The following is a 13,756-nucleotide window of genomic DNA, read 5'->3' as shown; positions in this document are numbered from 1 at the left end:
AACACCATCAACACAATTTCAGAAAGTACAAAACTATCTGTGAATTTGAAAAAATTCTGATTGGAGAACTTTTGCTCAAACTGAGAATGTCCTATTAACACCTCTGTGATATATATTTTAACAAATATAAAAACAGAGGAGATGAGACTGCTAATTCTGGTGTTCAGTGGATCTGTGTTCAGATCATGACTAATGATAAAAGATGCAAATGCAAATATACATATTTGTTTATGTATATACAAAAATAGAAAGGATGAATTATGTTTCCCACCTCCTAGCAGAAAAATTATGAAGAGTACAAAATTAAATCTACATTTTCTGGCATACATGGTGTGGTTTGTTATAAGACTATCCTTACTTATTTAAAGGGAATCCTTTCTCTCTCTCTCTCTCTCTCTCTCTCTCTCTCTCTCTCTCTCTCTCTCTCTCTCTCTCTCTCTCTCTCTCTCCCTCCCTCCCCCCCTCCCTCCCTCCCTCCCTCTCTCTCTCTCTCTCTCTCTCTCTCTCTCTCTCTCTCTCTCTCTCTCTCTCTCTCTCTGCCTCTCTCTCCCATTCCCAGCCCCTCTCTTTTTTTTTTTTCTACTTCTTGTCTAAGGAAGAGTTTCAGGGCTGCTCATCTACCTTTGGTGTCCATCTTCACTCATTTCTATCTGTGGCTCCAAGAAGATGCATAATGCTCAGCTGCCACTGCTGGGTAAACCATCTCAGCAGACAGGATAAACCATACTGAGGGTAACCAATAGGCCTCAAACCCATTGGTGAATTAGGGGTATGTTTACGCCAAGCATGTGAAGACTTTCCCTAGCAGAATGGGCAAATTAGAACAATTTGTTCCAATGGCCATAAAAGAGGTTGAAGCAGGCACTGTGAAGAACTTAGAGCTTGGTCGGACATCCAAGATGCCAAGGTAATCCACTGCATCCTGAGCCATTGCCAGTCCTCTTGATATTTGTCTTGCCACTGGACTTTGATGACTCTAGAAGAGAGAGTGAGGCTGATGACTTTGTACAACTCTGCCTCACTTAAATCCAATTCATGCGGAAGTCAAGACTTCACGATCATGATGTCACTGGTCCTCTTTGAAATTGAAGGACAAACAACAACGCAGAGGAATAATTGAAGGGTAGAGTAATACTAATATTAAAAAAAGAAAGAAAATAAATAAAAAGTGACAATGAATCATTAAAAATAAACAGAAGAAAGTTGGGAAGGGTACAGATGAGAAGGACAATGTTGGGACCTATTGAAGTTATGTAGAAAAGTGAACCTTAATACATCGAAAAAAAGACAAATTGTTAACAAAAGTTGACATTTCATACACAATCCTCTTGTTTATATTTCTGTTTATACTGAAATGTTCATCTTGGTTTATGTTTATTATGTTCATAATTACAATTTTAAAAATAGATTGATAAATGTATAGATACGCGAAAATGATAGATAGATAGACAGACAGAAAGATAAATAGATAGATAGATAGATAGATAGATAGATAGATAGATAGATAGATAGATAGATAGATAGATAGATGGAGCATAGATGCTCTACAAGGATTTTTTAGACATTCTGATGATGCAGGCAAGCAGTGAACATTTATTAAGTGCTGACTTTTTGCCAAGCATTATGCTAAGCACTGGGGTTACAAATACAAGCAAAAAGCAAGCCAGGCTCTGCCACAAGGAAATTGTATTCTAAAGGGGGAAGACAACACACAAAAAAAACCCAAGCTGAAAAGGGTTGATGGGGGTAAAGAAGATACCTTCCAGAGGGTACGGTGGCAAATCCAAAAAGTCAGAAGTTCATCCAGGAAGGTGATTAAGCAGATTTGGCCAATCATTAAAATGAAGAATCTCAGGAGGAAGTCAACAGTAGCAGAAGGAAGACAGCATGGTAGAGGGACATTGTCAAGAAAGAAGGCCCCAGACAAGTAGGAGAGTTCCAAGGTAAGAATGCATCTGAGTCATGATGGCAAAGTCCAAAGAGAATATATCAGGGTTGTTCAGTCATATCAGTTATATCCTACTCTTCATGACCCTATGTGGAGTTTTCTTGGCAAAGATACTGGAGCAGTTTGCCATTTCCTTCTCCAGCTCGTTTCATAGACAAAAAAAACTGAGGCAAACAGGGTGACGTGACTTGCCCAGGGTCACACAGCTAGTAAGTATCTAAGTCCAAATCTGAACTCAGGAAAAGGAGTCTTCCTGACTCCAGGCCTGGCACTTTAGATGTAAATGATTTTTTTTTAAATGGGATGCTATGTGACAGGTAAATCAGATTCTCAGGCACTCGATTTTCTTATCTATAAAATAAGCAGATTCAACTTGGCGATTTCTAAGTTCCCTTCAGCTTTATATCCTATTATCTTACTCAGCAACATTTCTCTATTTTCTCAACCATAATGACTATCAAAATAGAGTGGAAAGCTTATATAGAGTGGTTGGGTATATCCACTTACATGGGACCCCGATACAATGTAACAGCAATGCCCAACTGCAGTGAATTCACTATTTTCTCATTTAAGTTTAGAAAACAAATTAAATCCACTTCAGTGGTTAGACACAGTTTACTTTCCAATTCATTGCCCTGAAAGAGTTTCTTGTCTGTCACCTCACAGGCGGCTCAGAAGCTCTGGGGAGATGCTACCTTAGCTATACAAATGAACAGAGGCAAATAAGTACATTAAGAAACCACGTCAAGAGTTATTGGATGAAGAAGAAACCCAAAGTGTTTTCTAAAGCAACTAAATATTTTTTGTAGCAAAATTATGAGCAACACCATGATAAACTGCATATGTCATTGTTTTCAGGCTGACACAATACTTTGTAAATTTAAGATAGACAAAAAATGATCCTGATTAAAGGTTAGGCCCATGTTGAGATCTATAGATGTAAGTCGTTGGCAAGACAGGTATGAAAGAGGTCACTGGCCTTTTCTCCTCAGTTCCGTTTCTTTAGTAAGCATAGTAATGATCTAAAGCTATAAACCTTTGGGGATGCAAAATATTTGCCCAAAATATATTCTTTTTGTGTGATTTCCATGACATTAATAGGAATTGTGCATGCATAATATACTTTGGCGAATTTAAGACATTTTTCCAAAGTATAGTTTGATGTGACAGTCTTTGTATGTTATAGGCTCACCTCTGACAATTGTACTTTGCATTGCAAAATAAAAAGAACAAATCACTTTTTTTAAGAATTGGATTTATGTATTATTATGAAAGCTTCATATTCAATGCAAATTCATATAAGATGAAAAGGGCACTTCTGAAAAAAATCTCAAGCTCCCCCTCCATACACACACTTTCTAAAACTGTGCCTTCAACAACAATGCCTTGAACTATTAGAAGCTATTCAAAGGTATTTTTTAAAAAGCACATCATCAAATAGGTACAATAAATCAACTGCTATTTTGAAAAAAACAAAATGTCTATTATGTGAAGTAGAACAGCCTTAGCTTGTCACTCAAGTCTCATCACAATCTGGTCCCACCCTACTTTTCCATCTTTATCTTACTCTACTCCTGTCATCACGCTTCACAGCCCAGCTGAAACTATATGGCCAACCATGGGGAAATTATTCCAACTCCAGTGAAAGATTCTGGATTAGACTATAGGCTTTGCTAGCTGCTATCTTTATCACCCTGGACAAGTCATTCAGGTACTTTTTGAGCACTGTTTCTTCATCTATGGAATGGGGGTTTATGGACTATGTGACCTCCAAAGTCCCTCCTACTTATAAGCCTATTATCCTATAAGCCCATGTTTTCCCACCTCTACAGCTTTGCTCCAAATGTGCCCAGTGCCCTCCATTTCCACCACATAATCTCTAGTTATTGACATGTTTTTCTTTTGTAATAAATAGTGGCTACCACTATTTATAACTATGAAGTAAGCATCTAAAACAAAGAAAAGTAAATTCTTCTTAAGGAAAGGAAAAAGAGGAAAAGCTCCAGTAGATAGCTGTTACTGTCTTAGGGGTTCTATATCCTGAGGGCTTTAGGACATAGGCTGTGCCCTAACATCTCCTACCAGACTGACCCAAGCAGCCTTACTTCCCAAAGTTCTGGCTTCTTTTTTCATGATAGTTTCCTAAGTAGAAGAAATTTCTCTTATTTATGCTTCTATTCTTGCAGTGCTGCATGCCTTCTTACAGCTTCTCTTTCCTTTTTTAATGAAAAGTTTTATGAAATATTTATTTTTTAATTAACTGAAATCTATTTTCTCTCCAGTTCCAAATTACAATGAGAAAAAAAATACAAAAGAAAAAAACTGCCAGCAACAAATATACATAGTCAAATAAGATAAATTCTCTCATTGGGAATACTAAAAAAAGTGTCTCATTTTGTACCCTGAATCCATCAGCTCTACATCAGGATTTAGACAACATGCTCCATCATAGATCCTCTGGGATTATGGATAGTCATTGCATTAATCAGAGCCCATGTATCTTTCAGTGTTGTTTGTATTTATAGAGTTGTTGCTATGTATAAATTGTTCTCCTGGTTCTACTCATTTCATTATTCATCAGTTTATAAAATTCTTCAAATTTGTTCATTTTTATAATATTGATGTTAGAGTATACATCATTTTTCTGGTTCTGCTCACAGCACACTGTATTATTTCATACAAATCTTTCCAAAGTCTATTTCCTCTTTTCTTAAACCAAATGATATTTTACCAATTTCTTAATATTGAGTGCAAATGGTACCTCCTCCATGAAAACTTCCCCAAATCCTTCCAGATAAAAATGGACTTTCTTTTTTCAAAACAAATGCTTAGCTTGGTATCTGGCATTTATTAGGTATTTCAGTGATGGGTGATTGATGGTATGATACTTTGCATGTGCCTCTGATTAAGTTCACATTTTGATTGTGTGTTCTATGTACATATGTACAAAAACATTCTTTCATAATAGATTGGAATTTCCTTGAAGACAGAGAATATATCTTACTTATTTGATTATATCTCTCAAGACCTATAATACTTCTCAAATATCTTTGAACTTTTTATGAAAAAAGTAAAAATACATATTTTTCTTTTTAAATTTTATTTTTATTCTCATTTAAGTACAATAGAATATTTTCATATACAAATCAGAACACAAAAAAGAAGTACATATGAAACTGTCTCCCAGTGACTTTCAGAACTGTACTGCTTGCTCTCTGATCTAAACTTCCTTCTGTTCCTTTTTGTACATTTTAAAATATAAGTACATAGATTTTTGCTAAACTGTTTGAAGATATTAATATTTCTTGAGCCAAGAAATTTTAATTCATGCCTATTGTATGTGGTATATAAATGTGTATGTGCTCAGATGCTAATCTAGTTTTTCAAATCATCTCATGGAAATTATGAGAATAAATTAGAAAATATCACGTAACCAGAGATGAAGGAAGAAAGTATATTGGGAAAGGAAATCAATGATTTCAGTAGATTTGGAGGGCCTAGTGTTAGGATACACTCCTAACTAGAAATTAATGAATCTAACTTAGGTCACAATAATGGCTAATGTCTTTCCTTTTGTTGATGTATAAGTTTTGAACCTCAGAATTACCATTGAGAAAAAAAAATCTAAGGAAAGACTAGAATGAGAGATGCTGCATCTATCTTATTCCTTGCTCACCTTGCCAACACCCGACTCCAGTTGGATATGACTCTTCAAGAAAAGCACAGTTTGGAAGAGAATCATAAAGGATGCTCAGGCAGCTGAGCACACAAGTAACAACTCCAACTCCAATCTGGACCAGTGCCAGAAGCCCCAGCCAGAGGTAGGATACTCATAGTTCATAGCACCAGGGGGGCAGAGACTTCCCACCAGATATTTCATGAGAAGGGTTCCTTTGAAAATGTGCTGCCCTAAGGGGGTGGGAAAGGATCTAATGTAAATGATAATCAGTCAGGGGTAGAACACCGTAGCCATCTCATAGGAGTAAACAGTTTTTATTTCCACCAGGTTAAGTTCATCCAAGGATCAGTGGAGCCAGCTCTAAAGAGCCAACTGTTAAATTTTTAGTGGGAGTATTCACAGCTCAGAAATCAGCAGCTGCTACAAATCAGAAATTGATTTATGGTCTCATTTGTTTAGCCTTTTAAAAATGTTGAAAATTTAGACTGAACTTAAAACTGGGAGTTCAAACTTTTTTTTTTCCCAGAGAACCTGGTTGTTAAACATTTACCAGCACACTCTCTTACTACTCTATAAACATTATTTGAGTTTGTCAGGAGTTTAGGAGAAGGCTCAAGCACTGAAATGATCACCAGACTAGAAGCCTGGTTGCTACATTAATAATACTTAATAACATTGCTAATATTATTATTTGTTATTATAGTGATGCTATTAATGACCAATAATATAATGATAACTGGTATTTGTATTGCACTTGATGTTGCAAAGTGTTTTACACCCATTATTCTATTTGAGGCTTATAACCTTCTGGACTGATCCTCACTATAGTAACTGTTAGTTTAGCACCACGGGCAATGATCAACTATCTGGTAAATGCTTCTGAAGTATTACCAATGGAAGTTTCATGTTTTAATATTTCAAAAGAATTTTAGTGTTAGCAATGTGGTTACTCCCCTCCCTGATGCAGATTTCAGCTCCCAATTAAATGACCCAGTTGTTGACTTGGCATTCTAGTTTCCAGTTGGCAGGTACTTGACATAGGATTGAAGTCACTCTAGCTTGATAGGACCTTACAGAATTTGGGATCCATGGCCATAGCCTTCAAAGAGTCAGGATCCACAGTATGTCATAGCAAGAAGTACGAAGAAGATTAAAAAGTATGAAAATCAAAACTAATGCCACACCATTATGAGTTAAAGTCAACACCTACCAGAAATGTAATCAAGTAGATATAAAAAAGGTCTTTCAAATGTCTAGATATTGAATCCACCCAAAAATCGCAGTTATATAGTAGTGTCAATAGGACAAAGGGCACACAAATCTACCACCACTTTGGGGTGGAATGGCATAAATATTTAGAATGTAGATTCTGGTGACAGAGTGGTGGTCATTAGTATGATTCACATAGTGAAAGAGGTTTTTTTTTTCCTTTAAATTTTCATGGAAACATACATAACTGTAGTGCAGAAAATAAAATGCTGACCTTAGAGTCAAAAAGACTTGATTCAATTATTCACTTCCCATCTTTAACCCTACCTAGTTGACCGCTGACAAATACGTCACCTACCTAAGCCTCAGGAAATTCTTGAAGGTGAAAGTTATGATAGTATACAGTCTGTGTCAGTTGAGAAAATTAAAAAAGAGCTAAAAAAAACAGATCCTTAATTTCTCAGTAGAATCATAACTTTAACTCGGGATATCATGGACAGTACGATTATTTAGTACTAATAGCTTACATTCCTATAGTGGTTCCCAATTTGTGGGCCACAGGGGAACAAAAGAGTTACTAGAATGGAATCACAGATTCATGTGCAAATCCATAAGCAAGCAAAAACACCTGAATAGTACTCTTCCATGTCTATGTACCCACTATTTTTCTAATGGGTATAGATGCCCTTGTGATTAATAAAGTGCAAATTTATTTAAACTCATTACTGAATTCCTAATAGCTTTTTGGCCATTATTTAAGGATACTCATAATACAACAATAATAAGGGGATCTATTGGGCTTTTTCTTTAACGTTCAAGAATGGTCCTCACACTAAAATAGTTGGGAATCACTGCAATAATACCCAATAAAAAGTCAGAGGAAGGGAGTTTCGTTATGAGTATTATATTTTACTAGTTTTATAGGCATTAAACATTTTGAAGAGGTAAACTTATATTTAAAGAGAAAAGATTTTCAGGTATTTAACAGGTCAGTAGATCAAGTCTGTGTATTAAATATGGCCATGCATTAACATTTAAATGGCTCCCCATTGCTTACTAAATAAAATTCTGACTCCCTAGCTTGACATTGAAAGAATGCTATATATGCCTCCCAGGGCATCTCACCTATTTCCCTTTGTGTAAATCTAAGCTCCAGCCAACTAGACGATATACTTACTATTGCTTAAGTACATCTTAAGCTTACCTCTAAGCCATTGCTCACACCATCCCCTTTGCATGAAAGCTCATCCCAAACACTTCTCTCTGACTCTTGACATCTTACCTCCCTTTCAGGGCCCAGTGTAGAAGTCCTTTTCCAGAAATAATCTCCCTTTCATTTGAACACTCATAGTTCTGTCTAAATCTCTCTTACTTACCATCACCAGTCAGTAAATAAATATTTATTAAAGACCTTGCATGTGTCAGGCACTAGGAGAAACACTGGTGATACAAAGAAAAGCAAAAAACAGCCACAGTTCTCAAGGAACTTAGTCTAATGGGAGAGACAACATGCAGACAGCTATGTACAAAGATAAACTGGAAACAGTCAAGATAGGAAAGGCATTAGAATTAAATGGGATTGGAAAAGGCTTCATGGAGAAGGCAGGATTTTCCAAGGGAATTGAAGGAATCCAGGCAAAACAGTGGGTTGAGATGAGGAAGGAGAAAAATTGAGGTATGTGGGATGGCCAATGAAAATGCTCAAAATCAGGAGATGGTTTGCCTTGTAAGAGGAACAGGAAGGAGACCAGTGGTGCTGCATCACAGCAAGGTGTAAGAAAACTGGAAAAGGGGTGGGGAGTAGCTTATTCATGACTTTGAATATCAAACTAAGCTTTTAAATTTGATTCTGGATGCAACAGGGTTGACAATGGTGTTTATTTAATAGTGGGGTGACATGGTCAGACCTACACTTTAGGAAAGATCACTTTGAAAGATCAAAGTTATCTAACTGGCATGTATATAGGGTTTTTAAAGTTTCCAAAGTGATACGTCATTCTCATTCACAACCTCTCAACAATCCTATAAAATACATACCACAGTTATTATTATTGACATTCCTATTTTCCAGGGAGAACATAGCTAATTTACTTACGGCCACGAGGCTAGCAGATGTCAGAAGCAGGATGTGATTCTGGGCCTTTGTGACTCCAAGCACAGTATATCATCCACGATGTCCCACATCTTTTAGGAACTCATCATATTTGATTTAATACTAGCTATTTATGTACCTGGTTTATCTGTCCTATTAGATTATAAATTCCTTGAACGAAGCAAATAATTATTTGTATCTGACTATATATCCCCCAATATTTAGCACGTTTCTTTAAAAAAAATCATAACTTTGTTATACATGTATATATAATATGTAATGCAAAATATGTATATATTTGTCTAATGGTAGCCATCTCTAGGGTGGGGGAGATAAAAAAAGAAAAGAAAAAAATAAATTTACATGATGACAATTATATATGTAAAAGGAATAGTAAACTGTACATAGATTTGCTGTTTTATGTGCAATCCTTGTTTTTAGTATACTATATTATAGAAATGCTTCATTCCATAAATTAAAAATAAAATAAATCATTTTTAAATGCAGCTGGAAAAGATCTTAAACGTTCTTTAATCTATTCCTCTCAATGTAGAGATGAGAAACAAAATACCTTCCAAGATCACATAGGTAGTAAGTGGCAAAGATGAGATATGAACCCACGTCCTCTGACTCCCAACCCATGGCCCTTTCCACTGAACCATCTGGTGCTGGGAAGGGCTGAATAAATTTTCATTCAATAAGTGTTGAAGAACATTTAATAAAAGCAAGCAATAAAAGAAATAGCTATGGTTTTATTTATTTTTGTCATATTTACATTGTCTTCCCTCCTTTAATGACTATCCACATATTCCCTCATTCTTTTCTTGATTTTGCATTGCATCTCAAGGTTATTTATGATCCGCCCCTGAGAATATGAAGATTTGGAAAATAGTATCCCATATGACAGGTTAAGCAGATAGAGCACCACTCTTCTTTCTGTCACCATTTTATTCAAAGTATCTATTATCTTTATTGTTGCAGTGAATTTAAATTGAATTTGAAATCTGCCTTAACACATTTAAGAAACACTTTTCATCAGAAATTTTCTTTGAGAAGGACAATGGAGAAAAAGTATCAAGCTCATTGCAATTATAGCATTGCTGGCTGGATCCAGTTAAATCTGGATCCTTAGTACAATGGGGTACAACGAAAGAGTGATTGATGCCTTCAAAGTTGGGGATTGAAGTTCAAATGTCAGCTGTTATTTATCATTTATATAATTTTGACCTGTGGCTAGACACAATCTCTATCCTGTTTTTCGATCCTGTCTCCATGGTCTCTCCAAGAGATAAAAGAAAAAAGGAGGAAAAGAACAGGGATCAAGAAGATGAGGGCCTCAGTTCAAATTATGCCTCTGATGTTTGCCACAAATGTGACTTTGGGCAAGTCAATTAACCTCCCTTGAGAGTCTGTTTCCTCAGTGGTAAAAATGAGGGGGTAGATTTGTTGGCCTTTGAAATCCCTTCTAGCTCTAGACTTATTATTTTATAAATCAAAGTAAAGGGAATAGAAGCAGATGAAGAACAATGAAACCAAACCAAGTATACATTGAGACGATCCAAGCTGGAGCTGATTGTTGTCTTTGGACTCAAAGAGGACCAAAATGGCATCACTATTTTGGAGGTCGGCATACGGTATGTCTCACTGTGGCTGATAAGACCAATACGACCACAAGTCAGGCACAAATAGTCTATATGAACACTGGGGATGGAGATGTCTCTCAACTGGTGCACCTCACATTTCTTTTTGCAAGTTTGCTTTGCTCATAGAGCATACAGCCTTCTTCAATGTGAGTACATCATGCTAGGTGGTCCTTTGCCAATGTCTCCCGTGTCTCATAATCAATTCCAAAGTTTTTTCAGAGAGAACTTGAGAGTGCCCTTGTATCACTTCTTCTGACCTCTGTGTGAGCACTTGCTTTGCATGAGTTCTCTTGTAAAATAGTCTTTTAGGCAAATGAATGTTTGGCATTTGAACAACATAGCCAGCCCATTGGAGTTGAGTTCTCTGTAGTAGAGTATGAATGTTTGGCAGTTTAGCTCGAGAAAGGACCTCTGTGTCAGGTATCTTATCCTTCCAGGTGATCTTCAGAATCTTCCTAATACAATTCAAAAGGAAGTGATTCAATTTCCTGGCGTGGTGCTGGTAGACTGTCCAGGTTTCATGGGCATACAACAATGAGGTAAGCACAACAGTTCTATAGACTTTACATCTGGTAGTCAGCTTCTCTCTCACATTTTCCTTTGTCGCCTCCCAAACACTGAGCTAACTCTGGCAATGTGTACATCAGTCTCTTCATCTATGTGTATATCCCTGGAAACTATAATGCCAAGGGGTAGAGCCAAGATGGCAGAGTAAAACCAGTGATTTGTTTGAGCTTTCTCCAAAACCCCTCCAAATACCTGTAAAAATTGCTCTAAAAAATTCTAAAACAGCAGAACCCACCAAAAGGCAGGATGAAACAAATTTCCAGCTCAAGACAACCTGGATGATTGATCAGAAAGGTATATCGTGCCAGGCTGGGACAGGAGTGCAGTTAGGCATAGGTAAGCAGGCCTCAGAGAACCTGGAGCAGGCCTCAGAGGACCGAATTGCAGGCAGCTGTGGTGGTTTCCAGACCTCTCAACCCACAAACACCAAAGACAACTTAGAAGGTCAGTGGGAAAAGTCTGTGTCTGTGGTGAGAGAGAGAAGTGCAGTAGCAGCCCCAGTCCCAGAGGTTGGTCCTGGGGCAGTGGCTGCCTCCAGAGCTTCTGGCCCACAGACTGAGAGGGAATCAAGTGCCTGATCAGAGGGGGATTGCAGGGATCTCTCTGCTGGTGCAGGATTCTCTTGCTTTGCCTGTGGTTGGACCTGGGTCACGGTTCTGGGTAGCGATCCTGGCATAAGGAGGAGCGATGGCGTGGTGGAGCATTTAGTGGAGATACAGACAGAATCCTCCTCACAGTTCCAAGACAGAAAAGAGTGCTTGTGGTCACTCATACACCAGAGCACAGGCCAGGAAAGGAGTAAACACCTCGCCCTTCCGCATAGCACCTTGGAAGAACTGAAAATTTGCAGGTCCCTAGAAGTATCTCTGAAAACAGCTGCACAAAGCTTGGGACAGTACATTGTCCACACTGGAAGCAGATCCCTACCTTAATAAAGAGTTTAAAACTCAAGCAATTGGCTGAGATCATAAGCAAGCAGCACAAAAAGAGTCAGACCATAGAATCTTTCTTTGGTGACAAAGAAGATCAAAACATACAACCAGAAGAAGACAACAAAGTCAAAGCTCCTACATCCAAAGCCTTCAAGAAAAATATGAATTAGTACCATGAAAGAGCTCAAAAAGGATTTTGAGAAGCAAGTAAGAGAACTAGAGGAAAAACTGAGAGTAATGCAAGAAAATCATGAAAAACAAGTCAACAGCTTGCTAAAGGAGACCCAAAAAAAATACTGAAGAAAATAACATCCTAAAAAATAGGAAGAGGTCCAAAAAGCCAATAAGGAGAAGAATGCCCTAAAAAGCAAAATTGGCCAAATGGAAAAGGAAGTCCAAACGCTTACTGAAGAAAATGTTTCCTAAAAAATTAGAATAGAGCAATTGGAAGCTAGTGATTTTATGGGAAATCAAGACACTATAAAACAAATTCAAAAGAATGAAAAAATAGAAAACAATGTGAAATATCTCATTGGAAAAACAACTGACCTGGAAAATAGATCCAGGAGAAAGAATTTTAAAATTATTGGACTATCTGAAAGCCATGATCAAAAAAAGAGCCTAGACATCATCTTTCAAGAAATACCAAGGAAAACTGCCCTGATATTTTAAAACCACAGGGCAAAATAGAAATTGAAAGAATCCACCAATCACCTCCTGAAAGAGATCCTCAAAGGAAAACTCCTAGGAATTTTGTAGCCAAATTCCTGAGTGCCCAGGTCAAGGAGAAAATATTGCAAGCAGCCAGAAAGAAAAATTGAAGTATTGTGGAAATTCAATCAGGATAACACAAGATTTAGCAGCTTCTACATTAAGGGACCACTGGGCATGGAATCTGATATTCCCGAGGGCAAAGGAGATAGGATTACAATGAAGAATCAAGTACCCAGCAAAACTGAGCATAATCCTTCAGGGGGTAAAATGAATATTCAGTGAAATAAAGGACTTTCAAGCATTCTTGATGAAAAGACCTGAGCTGAACAGAAAATTTGACTTTAAGATGCAAGACTCAAGAGCAACATGAAGAGGTAAACAGGAAAGAGCATAAGGGACTTATTAAGGTTGAACTGTTTACATTCTGCATGAAAAGATGATATTTGTAACTCATGAGTCCTTTGTCAGTATTAAAGTAGTTGGAGGGAAAAAATTATATATATGTAGATAGATAGATAGATAGATAGATAGACAGACAGACAGACAGATAGATAAATAGAGGGCACAGGGTGAGTTGAAGATGAAGCAATGATATCTGGAAAATAAAATTAAGGAGTGAGAGAGGATTATATGGAGATAAGGAGAAAGGAAGAGGTAGAATGGGGTAAATTATCTCATATAAATCAAACAAGAAAAGGCTTTTATAGTGGAGGGGAAACAGGAAGGTGAGAGGGAATTAGTGAATCTCATTCTCATCAGATTTGGCTTAAGAAGAGAATAACATACACATTCAATTGGGTATGGAAATCTATCTTAACCTACAGGAAAATGGGGGGAGGGGACGAGAGAGCAGGAGGATGATAGAGGGGAGGGCAGATTTGGGGAGGCAAGCACTTCTAAGGAGGGACAGTGTCAAAAGAGAGAACAGAATAAATAGGGGGTGGGACAGGATGAAGGGAAATATACTTAGTT

This window comes from Phascolarctos cinereus, unplaced genomic scaffold (genome assembly GCF_003287225.1).
Source record: "Phascolarctos cinereus isolate Bilbo 61053 unplaced genomic scaffold, phaCin_HiC Scaffold_9;HRSCAF=440, whole genome shotgun sequence".
Lineage (NCBI taxonomy): Eukaryota > Metazoa > Chordata > Mammalia > Diprotodontia > Phascolarctidae > Phascolarctos > Phascolarctos cinereus.
Note: the sequence above shows the minus strand (reverse complement) of the source record.